Raw genomic sequence first — 17,059 nt, forward strand, 5'->3', positions numbered from 1 at the left:
TCACAGGCAGGGAGAAAAATTATAGAATGCATAGCTCCACTTACTGAGTGCTTGCCATATGCTAGGTATTCTGCTAAATATTTTCAGTCATTATTTCATTAAAATATCATGATACCCACAATATCTGATACATTTGTCCAATTTTTATATATAAGGAAATTAAAGCATGGGGAGATTAATAATTTTCCTAATCACTTAATTAGTAAGTATAGGAGCAAAATCTGAGTCATGTCTCTCTGGCGCCATTTCATGATTTTAACCACTGTGCGGCATTGCCCCACAGAAATAAGACCTTTTTGGAGGGAGTTAGATCCCTGTTTCTGAAAGTGTGGGCAGAAGAACAGAAGCATCTAAGTAGCTCGGGAGCTTCTCAGAAGTGCAGAATCTCTAGATCTCCTCAATCTAGAATCTAAAGTGTAACAAAATTCAGATAACCATTCACGTTTGTTTTGAGAAGCACTTGGCTAGAGCTCTTGGTGCCATCAACCGACGTGAAATCCTACGTGCAAATGGTTAATTCATTCCACCAACTTTCACTGAAATTTTGCTGGGGGTGAACAGAGCTTTGTATTTGGTAGAGTGCTAAAATTGATCCCTGTCTTTCAGGTGTTTATAGCTGTCGGGATTCAGATGCGTTAACCGATGAAATAGATCAAGATTCTCAGCCAGTGTGCAAAGCACTGTAAACTATGGAGTCAGTCACGGTGAGTGGAGAAGTCTACCATCTAGAGAAGTTTAAACCTGATTTTCATTAGTCTCGCTTTCTTATTCAGATCTGCCTCTCAATCCTGGGCCTCCTGCATTTGCTATCAATTTCTGCAGGGGGTTGGTGAAATCTAACTTAGCAAGGTTAGGCTCAAGATTTAGCCTCACTTCATCTCTCTCTCTCTCTCGCTCTACTATCTATACAATATTTTAAAGCAGCTAATGAATTATATATCTGACCTTGGATTTTAGACCAAATTACTCATGTTTTAAAGGGCTTTAGCATTTTGGCATTTGTTTACAGTTGACAAAATGTACTTGGCTGATTAGGTATGTACCATAGTTAAACAGTGGGGGATCTTGTTTTTACCTTGAAGTGCCCACTTAAAAGGGAAATGCAGTATCTATTTTAGAGGAAGAATAGCATTCAACATAATGAGAACTCGATCAAACAGTACTTTTTCCAAGAAGTGATGCAGCCTTGGTTATTTCTGTACTTGCTTTTACTAACTCCCTTGTGGTTTAAGTAGAATACCTGACAGTTCTAAAACCATCTTTACCCAAGTAGGTCAAGGATTTATGCAAATATAATCTTGTTAGGTGTGAATATTTATTTTGGACACCACTAAACTATTTCTTTCCATTTTATAGTTTTAAGGCTTGGGTTGCCAGATGTTCACAAAAATACTAGACTACCAGAAGAGCAATGAAAAAAACTCTACTCCCCACTCCTAAGTCCAGGACTGAAGGTGAGGTTTTTGATATGATCACCATCAACTCAGGAATAACTGACTATTGCCTTATTCATGACCCAAGATGTCTCACAGAAACCTCCACATTCAAATCCCAGCAGAATAGGTATTGTTTTTTATTAACTTGTCAAGGGCCTGGTATCACATAATGTAAGATACTGATAAAGTTAAGTTGGAAAATCAGTTTAGATTCAAAATTGAAATAGAATTTTTAACTTTTGTCTTAGTTCAGTTGGAAACTTACCCCAGCTGGTCTCAGAGTCAGAAGAAATGACAGTACTGCTGCATTTAGGGAAGAAAAGAGGAGCAAAAAGTGAGACGGTTTAATCTGCTACGAAAAACTAAGACTCTGTTTACCTACCCCTCAGCATAATATGCATATGGGTGCACTTAACTCTGCCAGTAGCCAATCAAGTAGTCAACGAGGCCCAATTAGTCTCTGTGATCCATCTATTTTCGTTTGTGTCTATGTCTATGCCTGTATCTTTATCTATATCTGTATCTGTATATAAAACATTGCTTTGGAAAGAGCAAAGAGGTTTTGTTGGCATGGAAGACAGCTGAGAATTCCCTCCCCATTCAAGGATCACAGCAACCTTTTTCCAGTAGAGTTTTTGACATCTCTATCTGAAGTACTTTCATTTGATCAACTCCACCAAAATCAGGAGCTGAATCAAAGATATTGAGTAGGAACTTAACCATGAAGTTTATGAATCGATCTCTCCCACAATTAAAACAATGATAATAATAATAATAAATAATTACATAAAGAGAAAAATATCTTCTTCTACTCTTAAAGTCATCAACATTTATGAATTTTAAGACTGAATCTCTGCTTTCATCCTTAAAATGTTCAGGAATATGGAATTCAATTTGCACTAACAGACTTAAACAGAGCTTCCATCTTTCATATTAGTCTAAATTGAAAATTTACCCCTATCTGATCTCTGAGCAGAAGGATATTTGAAATAGTCTCTTAGGTGCTTATAAAATCACTACAAGGGCTAGAGGAGCCAGTTCTAGCCTTTGTCCCCAAGGAAAGAATCCCAGAATAAACTACAAGAATTGCTTATTATGGGAATTGCTATCTCTTCCACAACAAGGAAGCTGAGGAAGCAGGAAATCATGATACCAGCTATTGGCCCTGGTACCACATTAGCTCATCCACAATCCATTCAGTAAGGTGCTACACCTACCACATCATTGTCTGTAGGAAATCATTACTTAGCAGTGATATGAGGTCAGGAGGAAACGGCAGGAAAGGTTGGCTTCAGGTACCTGCTCTACCTGCTGACCTGAACCTATAAAATGGTTGCCTCATATCTTGATTCTCTCCTCAGAGTTCACTTTCTTGGCAGAACCAATATCACATTTGGAACCCTAGCTTCAAGGGAGTCTGGGAAATTCCACTTTCACCTTTCCAGACTCTATATACAGCAAAGTGCTGTAAAAGAAGGCTGAAAGAGATGTTGAGTAAAGTCCATCCCTGAATGAATAAACAAATCCTTAGCCAGGTGCTCTTGTTTCCTCTGTGAAAGCTTTATACATACACCTTCATACGCATGAATTATAATATGTCTTTTCCGGGATTATCCTCAGTTAAGCTTCGATGGAAAATTCCATAAGGGCGTTCATTCTAATACCAACTTATATCCTCTGGCTATATTGAATCTACTAAAACCAGTCTATAAAATCTGAAAACTAATAACTTGACACTTCTGGTTAGAGCCAAAGTTGCAAATAAAATATGCCTCATGATTAGATGCTCTATGAGGGTTTGTGTCACAGCTGTGATTTATTGGATATTGCTAATGAATCAGGTCTTCGTATCAAATCACTCTAGGTCCATTTTACAGAACATATATTTATATAGAAAATAATAGTAACATTATAGATCTTGGCATAAGCCTTGGAAAATTCTCTCCCAGGGTACTACTTTTCTCATAACAGTGATTATTTTTCCTGCACGATGTTTCTGGCCAAAGCAATGAACATTCCATTTTACCCCAATTGATTCTCCATTGTTGAGTTTAGGTTCCACGTCCATGGCTTCCTCTGCCTATCCATCTCCAGAGTTATGTCTTTATTACTCATCTTTTTATTAAATTTCCAATAGAATAGTTATGCTTTCCAAGTTATGAGGTGTTTTCATTGGGTAGATTTTCTTGTTGATAAAAGGTTGCCTTAGAAAATGTGGGTATATCATTGAATCTTTGATGATGATGATTTTATAGTGCTGAAGGTCATCACTCTGAACATTAACTACCATTTAAGGTACCTTAGATGCTAAAGGAAATGACATGAAAACTTTCATGAAAGTATTTTTTTAAATGATACCTCAGAAAAGGGGCAACTGACAGGTTGAATAGCTAATTTCTTAGAATAATAGAAAATAGGAGAAAAATCCGATCAATCAAAATGCTGTTACTTTGTAGTCTAAACTGCTTTTTACAAAGCCAAATTATTTTACAGATACGGATTCAATTTGGAGGAAAAAAATATTCTTAACATTTATTCAAAGTAATTCATATTATTAAAGTATTTTATATAATCTGTAAACATCTTTAAAATGTATTTGTAAAACAGACTATCATTCGTCTCATATTGTGAGAATTAAGAGAATCATAAAGTGCCTATCTGAATACTCAATCTAAAAATTGTATATTGCTTGTGCAGGTTTAGTGCAGGCAAGTGAGATAGGTATCTTCTAGGTCTTAGAAAGTTCAGATCTTATAGCAATGTTTTAAGAGCTTAGATTTTTATAGTTGGATCAACATGGCTCCAAACCCTATACTTGATAATCAGATTTTGAACACATTGCTTAACTCTGAGTTTCCTCATTTGTAAAATGAGAAAAACTGTAGTATCTACTTCATAAGGATGGTAAAGATTAAATGAGAAACTATTAACACAGTAACTGAAACAGAATAAATTTTCTCTTACATTAGCTATTGTTGATATTGGTTTTATAATTCCTTGTACCCAGAAAAAGTTGCTCCTAGACTATCCTCCCTTGTAACAATGCAATAGCTAAAATCTTTATAATGATATCTTTATAATAAGATCTGTGGATAAAAGACTAAATATTTGAACCTTGGACTAATCTCAGCAGTTTAAGATTGTTAGTATAAACTAGTGACTCGTAAATTACCTCTCCCTACAAACTTATTTTGTTTATCTTCTATGTATCCTGAGTCAGTCATTTGTATTACCAAGCAGTCCTAGTCACTCAGGTATATAAAATAAAATATCTGCACTCACAAGCATCTATCTATATACATAGATAGATATAAATATGTGTAATTATACATAATCTAAGAGTATGTTTATATACTTGCGTATATACATAGGAGAATATATGTGTGTGTGTATATATATACTCTTAGAAATTCTAAGCTATGTGCATATATTATTTTTTATTTTAAAAATGTTAACAGAGGTTATGTGGATTTTGTGATGTTACGTTTTTTGTTTTGTTTTGTTTTAATTTTCTTTAATAAAAGAAGTTTACAAATAGAAACATTTAAGAAACTTATCTGATTAAAGTTAAGTTCCTCTCTCTTCCTATCTCTTCTTATTTCCTTCTCCTGGAAAGAGTCCATAAATTATGGAATGAAAAGTATGAAAACACTTGTTTCTTATTATCTCAACTCTCATTGGTTTGACAAAGTTCTGCTTATGAAATTGGAGATAAGCAATGCTAATTATAGAATCACATGTTCACTCCTGGTAACCACAGCCAATTGTTAATTTGCCATGGACTTGAGGACACCAGTTTAATTACCGTTTGGGACAAAAGAGAATTTGTGAATGTTAAAACCAGCATTCCTCACAGGACACATAACTGATCCTTGGAAGCTTTGTGTTGCATTGATTGAACATGCCAAAATTTCTCTGATGGAATCTGGCCTGGTGATGGTGGCTGATGATGAAGAAAATACCCAGGGACTCAACCCAGGTCTCATTCATTTGACGTAGAAGTTATGGATGGATATACTTTGAAATATATTTACTGATCCAAAAACTGTAATAAATCTACTCCAGAGACCATCTGGAAGAACTTCCAAAGCACAATGTCATTGAAGGTGAAGACATGTATCATTTTAAGCCATTTGACAAGAACAGATTTTCATTGGGGAAGAAACATTGAAGAAGCCTAAGTTGTAACTAGTTTTAACTTCTTTGAGAAGAGTAGTCTGCTGGAGTGTTAGACATATTTCTTTTCTTTGAGGTACACTTTAATATGGGCTATAAACGGACTCGATATCATTTTTTTTAATTTTTAATATATTTTTATTTTTGAGAAATAGAGACAGACAGACAGAGTGAGTGAGGGAGGGGCAGACACAGAGGGAGACACAGAATCCGAGGCAGGCTCTAGGCTCTGAGCTGTCAGCACGGAGCCCGACACGGGGCTTGAACTCACAAACCGTGAGATCATGACCTGAGGCCAAGTCGGCCACTCAACTGACGGAGCCACCCAGGTGCTCCTCAATATCATTTCTTAAATTATACCCATAAATGTATTTTAGAGCTCTATGTGGTACAGGAAACTATTTGGGAAGCATTTATCTAATGGGAAGGGAAGAAGAACTTTGGTTTTTTTACTTATGCAGAAGTGAGCCAGGTAAATTGTTAAGGCAACATAATAGCCTATTGCCCTCATAGCAGTGCATCTCTTGGGATTGTATTGAGTTTTTCTTTAGTCCAGGTAATATGCTACATATTCAATATATTGTACCATATTTAATGTCCTTAAAAATTCTGTGAAGTAGGCATTATTAGTATCTTCATTTCACACACACACATGCATGTGTATAGTTGAGATTCAGAGAGGTTAAGCAACTTACTGTGAAGCTTATAAGTGGCCAACTGGAATTTGAAGCCAGGAAGTCAAATTTCGTAACACGTGCTCTTAACCAGAAAACTATACTGACTTTAACAAATGCAGTGTCTTTAGCTGAAGGATATATTATATACTTTGACAGACCTTTTGAAATGCCTAATAACCTGCAAATAACCTGTAGTGATTTATATAGACCTCAAATTAGGACCACTACAGGTGGCTTACCTGGGATTCCCAAATTTTCTTTGAAATGATCACCCTCATGTTTTCTAAAAGACTTTGATCACTCTAAAAAGAATAAAAGGTAAAACACTTGCATGTGGAGGGGCAATTGAGGGGAAATATGCACTTCTTTGAATCATGGGAAGATCCCCTTTAGTAATGGCTGCCACTTGTAGAGTATCTGGGACTAACTTTAGGTCTTGTCCTCGTTACAGATTTGAATGGTAGGTATGATTTTATGGATGAGGATTTGAAGTTGAGACTGAGTAAACAACCTTCACAGAGTCACACAAGACTCTGATCATTTGTCTCTTGTGGTTTTTTCCCCCTCTGTACGATAATGACTATTTATGACCAATCAGGTAAGATTTAGTGATTAAAGAGCTTCTAAGGCATCTTAATTGGCCTTTCCAGGAACTGTCAGCCTTTGAACATCCTAGATATACAAGGAGAAGTGGAAAATTGCTGTACAGTCTAAGAAGATTGTCAATATGATCCAAAACAAACAGGAAATAATTGAGACCAATAAATAAGCACTGCTTATTTATTCCAGCCTATGCTGGAGAACTCATGACCCTAAGGAATGGAAGAATAACCACAAATCAAACACATGAAAGCCCTAGAGTAATATATCCCCCTCCTTCATCTTCTTTAATGTGCTCATAAGAGCCACTCTGACCAAAATGATGGCTGGTGCGATATATGTTCCATGCAAATACGGTCCAAGAAAGGCTGGGTAGTGAAAAAGATATAGGTAGATGTGACGTTAAAAGTTTAATTTACCTAAATCAGCATAAAAACAAAGAACAGAGGTAAAAATCGTAGTGACTTAGAAGTATTAGCAACAAGATCCAGCAGACAGCTGGTGATATTAATTGGAAATATTCTTTCATAGAGAAATAAATCTAAAAGTTCAAAGATCCTGAAGAAATGGAGTTTCTTCCAGCAGAAAGTAATAAGAAACATGAAGACTGAGATAAGAGACAATGCCTGGGTTAAGTCCCCCGTGTCTGTATTGGTTATCTGTGCTGGAATAACACATCCATCCATTAAGTGTCTTAAAGCAGTAATAATCACTTATTATTTTCAGTTTCTGTGGGTGGTATATTTGGGAGTAGCTCAATTGGTCAGTTCTGGCTAAGGGTCTGTCATGAGACTATAGACAGATGTCAGTTGGGGCTGCAGAATCTGAAGATTTGGTAGCTGAGGGATTCACTTCCAAAGTGGATTATTCAATGTCTGGCAAATTAGCAATGCCTGTTGGCAGGAGATCTCACCCTGTATCCTTTGCAGGCATCTCCATAGGACTGCTCTATGTTATAATATGGCAGCAGAGTAGAATTCCAAGAAACCAAGGCAGAAGCTATCCTTTTTATGACTTAGCCTTGAAAGTCACACACTGTGACACTTGTCATATTCTATCAATCACACATACCAGCTCTGCTTTATGCGGAAGAAAACCACAGAAGGATACGAACACGAGGAGGGGCACCTGGGTGGCTCAGTCGGTTGAGCGGCTGACTTCGACTCAGGTCATGATCTCACGGCTCATGAGTTCGAGCGTCATGTCAGGCTCTGTGCTGACAGCTCGGAGCCTGGAGCCTGCTTTGGATTCTGTGTCTCCCCCTCTCTCTCTCTCTCCCCCTCCCCTGCTCATGCTCTGTCTCTCTCTCTCTCAAAAATAAAAGTAAACATTAAAAGAAAAAACATTTTTAAACAGCTATGAACATGAGGAAGTAAGAATCACTAGAGGCATAAAAGTCTAGCTCTCCTAATTTCTAACCTTCCTACAGCTTTGAAAAGTGGCTTGTTATCTATTGTTGAGTACTAATGTAAGCCAAATACAGAGTTATAAAAATGTAGTGTAAGAGATCTGTAATTGGTTACATGGGTCTTATGTATATATTCAGCAAATCTTGTCCTTATTTTATCCACATTGTGATAAAATGAGATAACATTATTTTCATTTAACAATTTTCCATTATTAAGAAGCTTATTATTCTATTTCATTAAACATATCTGAATAATGATATTTACCAGGTGTACCGTTTACTGAGCTCTTAACTATGTACCAGTCATATGCCAAGCACTCAGAAGCATTACCTAATTTAGTTCTCACAATAATTATGCTATCCTCATTTTGCAGGTAAACAGCCAGAAGCGGAAGAATTTCAGGAAGCTACGTAAGGCACTAGAAGTAAGATTTGAATTTAGATGGATCTGAATCTAAAAGTAGTTCTATTAACATCTGGACTATCCTTCTAGGTTCCTGCAATACTCGGACCGTCAAATTTGCGCCCTATCATTAGCCATGGGAAAAGGTTATAAAATTAATATCAAAAGAGAGATAGTGGGATACCTGGGTGGCTCAGTCAATTGAATGTCTGACTCTGGATTTCAGATCAGGTCATGATCCCAAGGTCGTGGGATCCAGCCTAGTCAGGCTCCACATTGACCATAGAGCCTGCTTATGGTTCTCTCTCTTTCCCTCTGCCCCTTTCCCCTGCTCACGCTCTCTCTCTCAAATAACAATAATAAAAAAGAGGAATAGTCACCAGTTACCAGTTATAAGCAACAAAAAGGAAGATTGAGGTGTACTAGAGTTATTGGAAGAAATGTAATAGAGCTAGAGAGAGTGCAAGCAGGGTTGGAGGCATCAAGGTAGATGTAGCAAAGGAAAGCATGGTAAGTATAACGATCAGGTCCACAGGCCCTTGAAACATCTGGACAGAAATAAAAGTGAATGTCTAGGGGGCGCCTGAATGGCTCAGTCGGTTGAGCATTCGACTCTTGATTTCGTTTCAGGTCATGATCTCATGGTTAGTGGTTTCGAGCCTGCATCTGGCTCCACGCTGATGGTGTGGAGTCTGCTTGGGATTCTCTCTCCCTCTCTCTGCCATCCCCCTCTCAAAAGTAAATAAATAAACTTTAAAAAGTAAAAAAAATATATTAAAAAAGTGAATATTTAGGAATATCTAGGCTGCTAAGGAGATAGTGCAGATAGCAGAGTGCAATAGAAAAAGCAGACATGTACTTAATATTCGGACTGACCAAGGTTCAGATCTTCACTGCACTAGTACAAATTTCTTGGTGATCTGAGACCAGTTACTTGAACTCTGAGCCCTGGTGTTCTGGTCTTTAAAATGGGAATTATAGTGATAATAGTACCTTATTGGGTAGTTGTAAGGACTAAACAAATGGCCTTTGGTAATGTACCTAGGAGAACACGTGGCACATGGAAGGCCAATGAGAACAACATTTACTGTGGCCCTGGTACCCTGCTAAGTGCTTTATATATGTTATTTTATTTAATCATTAATATAAGCTTGGGCTGTCCAATTTGTAAGTTCCTAGGGGATGAAGGGGAAGGTATCTATAATGCCAGAACAATTTAAAAATGAGCTTAGTTAAACTAATTGGTAACAGAAAATAACCACAAGAATTTTTTTCATTAGAAAAGTATAGGAGCATCTGGGTGGCTCAGTCTGTTTAGTGTCCAACTTCAGCTCAGACCATGATCTCATGGTTTAAGAGTTTGAGCCCCACATCAGGCTCTGTGCTGGCAGCTCAGAGCCTGGAGCCTGTTTCAGATTCTGTGTCTCCCTTTCTCTCTGCTCCTCCCCTGCTCACACTCTGTCTCTCTGTCTCTCAAAAATAAATAAGCATTTTAAAAGTTTTTTTTTAAAAAAAGGAAAAGAAAATGAGTATAGATAGAAATTCTTGTTTTCTGGATTAAAGACTCTTAAATATACTCCTTTAGCATTGTTATAATTCCAAAATTATAGCACTTAATTTTCTATTTGATAAATATTTGTTAACTAATCCATATTCCTTTAGCTTCCCTCACTGACTCATAAACTTTGTGAAGACAGACATTTTTCTTTCTTTATTTTGGTAATTTTTAAAATGTTTATTAACTTTTGAGAGACAGAGTGAATGGGGGAGGGACAGAGAGAGAGAGGGAGATAGAGAATATGAAGCAGGCTCCAGGCTCTGAGCTGTCAGCACAAAGCCTGATGCGGGGCTTCAACTCGTGAACCGCAAGATCATGACCTGAGTCGAAGTCGGACACTTAACCGACTGAGCCACCCAAGCGCCCCTACAGATGTTTTTCTTTCTCTTTGTTTTTGTATCTACAGCACTTGGTATAATACCTGGCAGAGTGAGGCTTCAAATATTTACTTAATTAAATAAAAGAAGTTTAAAGGGTTATGCTGACGAACAGACATGAATTAGCTTTGGAGTTACAAAACAATGCACACAAACAGGGGGTTTCATTACAAGTAATTTTTTGCATTATTATATTCAGGCATCACTTAAGCTTTAATCCAGGCTTATAAGATGGATTTGGGTACTTCTCCAGAGGAGCATTAGGTAAGAGTCAGATGATACATACTATCTTTCATGGATGAAGCCTTTTTTTTTCTTTTTAAAAGTAGCATTCTCTTTATTAGATTTTTTTCCAGCCTCATTGACATATAATTGACAAATAAAATTGTAAGATATTTAAAGTGTACATTGTGATGATTTGAGATATGCATACAAGCCAATTGTGTTTTATCATCACAGTGATGTTATATTCATTGGAGGTATTGCAAGGATGGGAAATTGGTCTGTAAGCCTGATGTATTTTAAGCAAATGTTGGTGGAGCGTGCTGTATCCATGCTAGTCCGTGAGCCCATCCACAAACTAGGAAAAGCAATGGAGTGGTTATTATTTAACTCTCACGAAACCCACCTGTATTAAACACCGTCTAGCCATTGTGCTACACAAAGAGATACAAAGATGAACACACACAGGCCTTGCCTGCCCTCGGGAAACTTAAAATCCAGTGCGAGAGAAAGCGTTACTGTAATTCAGCTTAGATCATGATAAGCAAATGCTATAAGGGCTCATAAGGGGAAGAATACTTTCACATAAAGGATTGAAGGCAGCCAACAGAATAACTCCGATTTTGAACACCGGAAAAAAGACAAGGAAGGAACATTTATTTTTATGCTTATTACTTGTTACCCTATTTTAAGTAAAGTAATTCTTAGTGCTGAGCAGTTTATGCTGAGAGTTGATATGGAGAAGACTACCCTCCAGGCTTTTAGCACTGAGAAGCCATATATGCCTTCAAACCCCTTGAAATAGGATGTGTCATTTTATCTTCCTAGAACAACGTGCTTCAAGTTAATGTTGGGATATTTATTTTTATGTACAGAAAAATGAACCAGGTTTACATAGCCCAGGTTGGTTGCGAGCTCTTTAACAATTGTTTTTTCAAGATTCACAGCGTGAATGAATTTTTAAAAAACAATAACATTTGTATCTCTGACTATAAAAGCAGTAAACCCACTTGCTCATGACAGATCTTCCTCCACTTACAATGGGGTTATATCCAGATAAATCCATCGTAAGATGAAAATATTGGAAAATAGACTTGACACACCTAACCTAGGAACCTCATAGTTTAGCCTCACCTACCTTAAAAGTGCTCAGAACACTTATGTTAGCCCAAGGTTGGGCAGATCTTCTAACACAAAGCCTGCCTTATAATAAAGTGCTGAACATTTCATGTAATTTATTGAACACTGCACTGGAAGTGGAAAACAGGATGGTTGTATGGGTATGGAATGATAGCATGAGTCCATTCTAACAATGGGTATCATTGTTTATCTCTGTGACTGCGGGGCTGACGAGGAGTGGAGCTGCTCTTTCCGCTCTGCCCAACATCCCGGAGACCATCCTACCACATACCGCTAGCCCAGGAAAAGATCAAAGTCCAGACTTCAAAGTGAGGTTTCTACTGAATGCGTTTGGCTTTTGCACCATCATATAGTTGAACAACTGTCAGTTGAACGGCCATAAGTGGGGGACTTGTGTCTGGACTCATTTTTCTGAGGATTTACTATGTCACCTCCACCAGAAGCAGCAATGCAAACACAACCATCAGGAGTGCTCACAGCAGAAAGAAGGGATATGAAGATCTGGTTCATCAAAGTAAGAAGAGTGGACACCATGGGGTGAAGTATCAAGATAACCATGGACATCCTGGGTTATGAAGGAGTGTGGAAGAGAGACCCTAGACATCCTTTAGGGAATTGTCCTGATGAAGGAATGAGCTTGACTATTTTTCCTTTCCATTATTGGGACCCAGGTTTATCAACTGCAAACTTACTCTGGTATGGCCAGGATAAACTGTGTTCTAACTTGCTTCAGTTGCTTAACTGCGCTTTTATAGTCCTATCCATTTTCTGCTGCTGATTCCATTACATATTCAACAAATAGTCATTAAACCCCTACCATGTATGGGTGGCATGGAAATATAGTGGTAAACAAGAAAAAGTGCCTCTTTCATGGAATTTACAGTGTTACTGAATTTGCAAATAAACATATATTTCTAGTTTGAAACAATGTTTTGGCATGAGAGATTTAAAAGGAAAATATAGACAGTTATGCTGGGTCTACCTAGAACCAGCAATGAGTGAATGTCTTTGACTTGAGTTGAATTCGTTAATCTATAGAACAAACAGGCATTATTATGACTGTTTCTATTAAGGTGATTTTTTTTCCATTGCAGCCCTTGTAAATAAGTTTTCACAGAATATCGTTAAATAATGATAAAATGATATTTTTCAAACTATTTTTTTCTATCAGCCTTCCTCCTCCTGACAAATGTACATTTGAGGTGGACTTTAAATGCAAACGTTAGACCAACTGCTCAGCATGGACGTAACTCTTATATGCTTGCATTCACATATAACTATAGGAGAGTGAGGCATGGAAAGTTATTATAATAAAATAATTTGGTGATGAGAAGAAAATGAAACAGCTGGGACAAGATGAAGCCATGGACTCCAGGGAAAATCAAATTCATGTCCACACTAATGCTCCTACTAGCTGACTCGTTGCAAAACAAATATAATTTATTAGATAAATTTGCTGTAGTGAATGTTTCTGCAGATCACTGGTGTACCAGTGCTGAATATTATAGCAATGGACAAAATAACAAAGATTTTAATCATGTTGATTACTGATTTTTTTTCCATCCACTTCAGAAGCTGTTAAAAAAGAAGCAATTACTTGTTTCAATTGAACTGATGAAAAAGTGAAATCCAATATATAAAGAATTATGAGTTCATTTTCTTTCTTTTTTTGGTGTAGACTTTCCACACATAATAATTTATAATACATTTCCTTCTAATTAGACTGAACTAAAATTTCAGCTAAAGCAGGCAAGAGTCCTCTATTGTTTTATTTAATAATGAGTGGATGGAAACTCAACTTTTCATCCAATGCAGAATGGGAAGCAGGTCTAGAAGGTTGCCATTGAGAAGGACAATGATTGTTTTTATTTAAATGGAAAGTAAGCATTTTGTGACCTTGCTGAATAATTTTTTTTTTGTAATGTGTGCGTGGAATTTTTATTTTTTCACCGGGAGGTGAGACTGTGTGCTCTGGGGTTTTCTCTGGAGGTCTATTCTCCTGGCTGGATGTGTATGACAGGTTTAGACATTAAATGGCTTTAAGCTTGTCAAAGAAAGGTTATTAAAAATGTCCCTGCCTTTCAGGCTCCGTGCTCAGTAGGAGCCAGAATGCAGTCCTATGGGGCTGTCTTTCTATTTAGTCATGTCATTTGGATCTTTGCCTATAGCAAAAAATGAGACACCATCTGTTATTTCTTCACTAATGGCTGTTGGTCCCGTGCTTGCCTGGCTCACTAGGCTTATCCGTTTCCCACCAGCGGCTGGACACAGCTTTGCTAACAGGATTCTATTGAGAAGCGTGCTTTATTCTCAAATGAGCTTAGCTACGTGGAATCGCTCATATACTCTGAAACAGTGTTCAATCTAAGGGATTGTCATTATTTTGTTACCACTGTGAAATCTATCTAATTTTTTTCTGAATTAGGGTGATCCAGATTATATGCAGAAATCGCCTTTTTGCTGATAATAATAGTTCATCTTAGTTGAGGATTCTGTGAATTATTCTTTAAATTTTCACAAAACCCTAGACCAAGGCATTGTTACCTCCATGTTACAGTTGAGAAAACAAGAGAAACAAGCTTATGTAACTTGCTCAGTTCCATAGCAATAAAGAGCAGAATCAGGACTCACCCAGTTTAAACCTTCCTCTCAATTGCCATACTATTCCATCTCCAGGTAACGTACTGGGCTCTTTGGGGTTATAATCAGAAATTTGAAGCTTAAAAAACACTATACGCTGGAAGCAAATTATTTTCTCTTGGGTAGGATTCAGTGTCTGCATTTATTTACAGGTGCAGAAACACCTTCTGTTTAGCTTCAGGAACCATAGTGGATTTCCATCTTTGCAGTGAGCTCTGCTCCAAACTCTCCACACTTTAAGAGTGGGGCTTTGGATCTATCACAATCCTGTGATGTCAGCCTATTGTCAGTTTCTCGTAAACAGCACTCCCTTAAAGCACACTGGCTGACACACCACTTGTCACCCGGGCCATGAAGTCTTTTTCATTTCGAAACCTCAACATGGGGCAGCGCTTGGGGGTGGGGGTGGGGCAAACATTTGTTATATAGCAACAGGTAACTATTGTATTGGAGTAAAAACTTGGTCTATTTTTTAGCCGGGAAGAATTTTTATTCCCCGAAGTACAATTTTTTTCTTTGCGTGGTTTTAAAAAACCTTATTGGGTGTTAGTTCTGATAGAGGGAACTGCAAATACTGAAATAGCTAAAAGAATAAAACCCAATTTGATTTTCTTTATAAATTAAAATCAAAATTAGTTCCTAAAGACTTTACCATGACGAATGTGAGGCTCAAAAAATTGGTAACTACTTCGTTGCAATGTCATTTTTGGCAATTTTTGTTGGATATTTACCGATGAGTTGAGTAAACTGTAAATTGTTATGAAGTATAAATTGTTACCCAGAATGCTAGATTTGCACTATGTTAACAGAGGTTGAGTAAAAGGTTTCATTGTCAAATGTTTTTTTGAAACGTTACCTTGAAAATATATGGGTCTCCTTATTGGAAAAAAAAACAACAAAAAACTTTTGTCTTTAATGTATTGATTGTGCATTGTAAATCTCCAATGGCATAAGACTCATGGTATTTTTTAAACCTAATTTTCCATGGAAACTTATTTTTTGAAGTTTTCAACTGCGTGGTTTTCAGTAGATATGCATTGGACAATACTTATCAGATATCTCAAAAGCTGATAGTTATGTTTTGTCACCTCCCCAGATAGAGCGTCTTCTGACAGTTGTCCAGAGGGAAAGCTCATAAGCTTCAGTCATGTCTTATTTTCTTTCATCTCCCACATCAGTTGATTGCCAATTGCTATACATTTTACCTCCTAACAAACCCTTGGAAATGAACTCTCCATGTCATTCCCACTGTACATGGCCCAGCTCATGTCATTATTGTGTCTTGTCTCCATACCAGTGTAAGAGCTTCCAAACTGAGCTCTTTACTTTCCATCTTTAATTAATGGACAGAACAATCTTTCTAAAATATAAATTGGGTTTTGTAAATCAGGTCCTTACATGACTTCACAGGTTCTCCACAATGAACAATAAAAGTCATCCTTGCTGGCATGGCTTTTAAAGTCTTCTGTGACCTGACCCAGGCTTATGTCTCTCACTTTTCCTATTCTTTAGGCATTTTGGGTGTCTTGTAGTTTCCCAAATATAGGGTGAATTTTGTCATAGCTGTGTGCTCTTCCTGCCTAATCTGCCTGGAATATCCACCTTCCTGTATATCCCACCCACTGATGAAATCATCACTTTGCAAGGCTATGATTAAGCTCATACCTTTTGCAAAAGCTTTTGGGCTTATCCAGGCATATTTGGCCATTAGTATAACATTTCTTAGCCCAGGGTTTATAATATATTTTCTGGAAAGTGGTAATCAACTCTACAGATGGCCCCCAAAGTTCTCTGCGTCCTTATACTCATGCCCTTTTATAGTCTTCTTCCAAATTTTATCAAGATTTGGCTATAGACCAATAGATGGGAGGCCTGGGTGGCTCAGTCAGTTGAGCATCCAACTCTTGATTTCAACTCGGGGCATGATCTGAGGGTTGTGGGATTAAGCCCTACATTGGGCTGTGCACTGAGTGTGGAGCCTGTTTAAGACTCTGTCTCTCTCTCCCTCTGACCCTCTCCCCTACTTGTGTGTTCTCTCTCTAAAAAGAAAACAAAAATGAAAATGAAAAAGAAAAAGATTGGTCTATAGACCAATGGAATGCTATATAAGTGATGGTATGTCACTTCTGATACTAGGTCATAAAAAGCATCATGGTTTTCTTTTCTTTCTCTTTCATGGATCACTTGCTCTGAAGAAAGCCAGCTACCATGTCATGATCAATCTTGTGAAGAGGCTCATGTGGCTGGGAATGAAGTTTTTCTAACACAGCCTATAGAGGACTCCTTGATGCTTCCTTCCAATGGGCATGTAGAATGAGCCATATTGAAAACAGATCCTCCAGCCCCAGTCAAGGTTTCAGCTGACAGCAACCCCAACAGAAAGCTTGACTGAAATGTCATGAGAGACCCTAAGCCAGAACAA

This window comes from Acinonyx jubatus, chromosome D1 (assembly GCF_027475565.1).
Source record: "Acinonyx jubatus isolate Ajub_Pintada_27869175 chromosome D1, VMU_Ajub_asm_v1.0, whole genome shotgun sequence".
Taxonomy (NCBI): Eukaryota; Metazoa; Chordata; class Mammalia; order Carnivora; family Felidae; genus Acinonyx; species Acinonyx jubatus.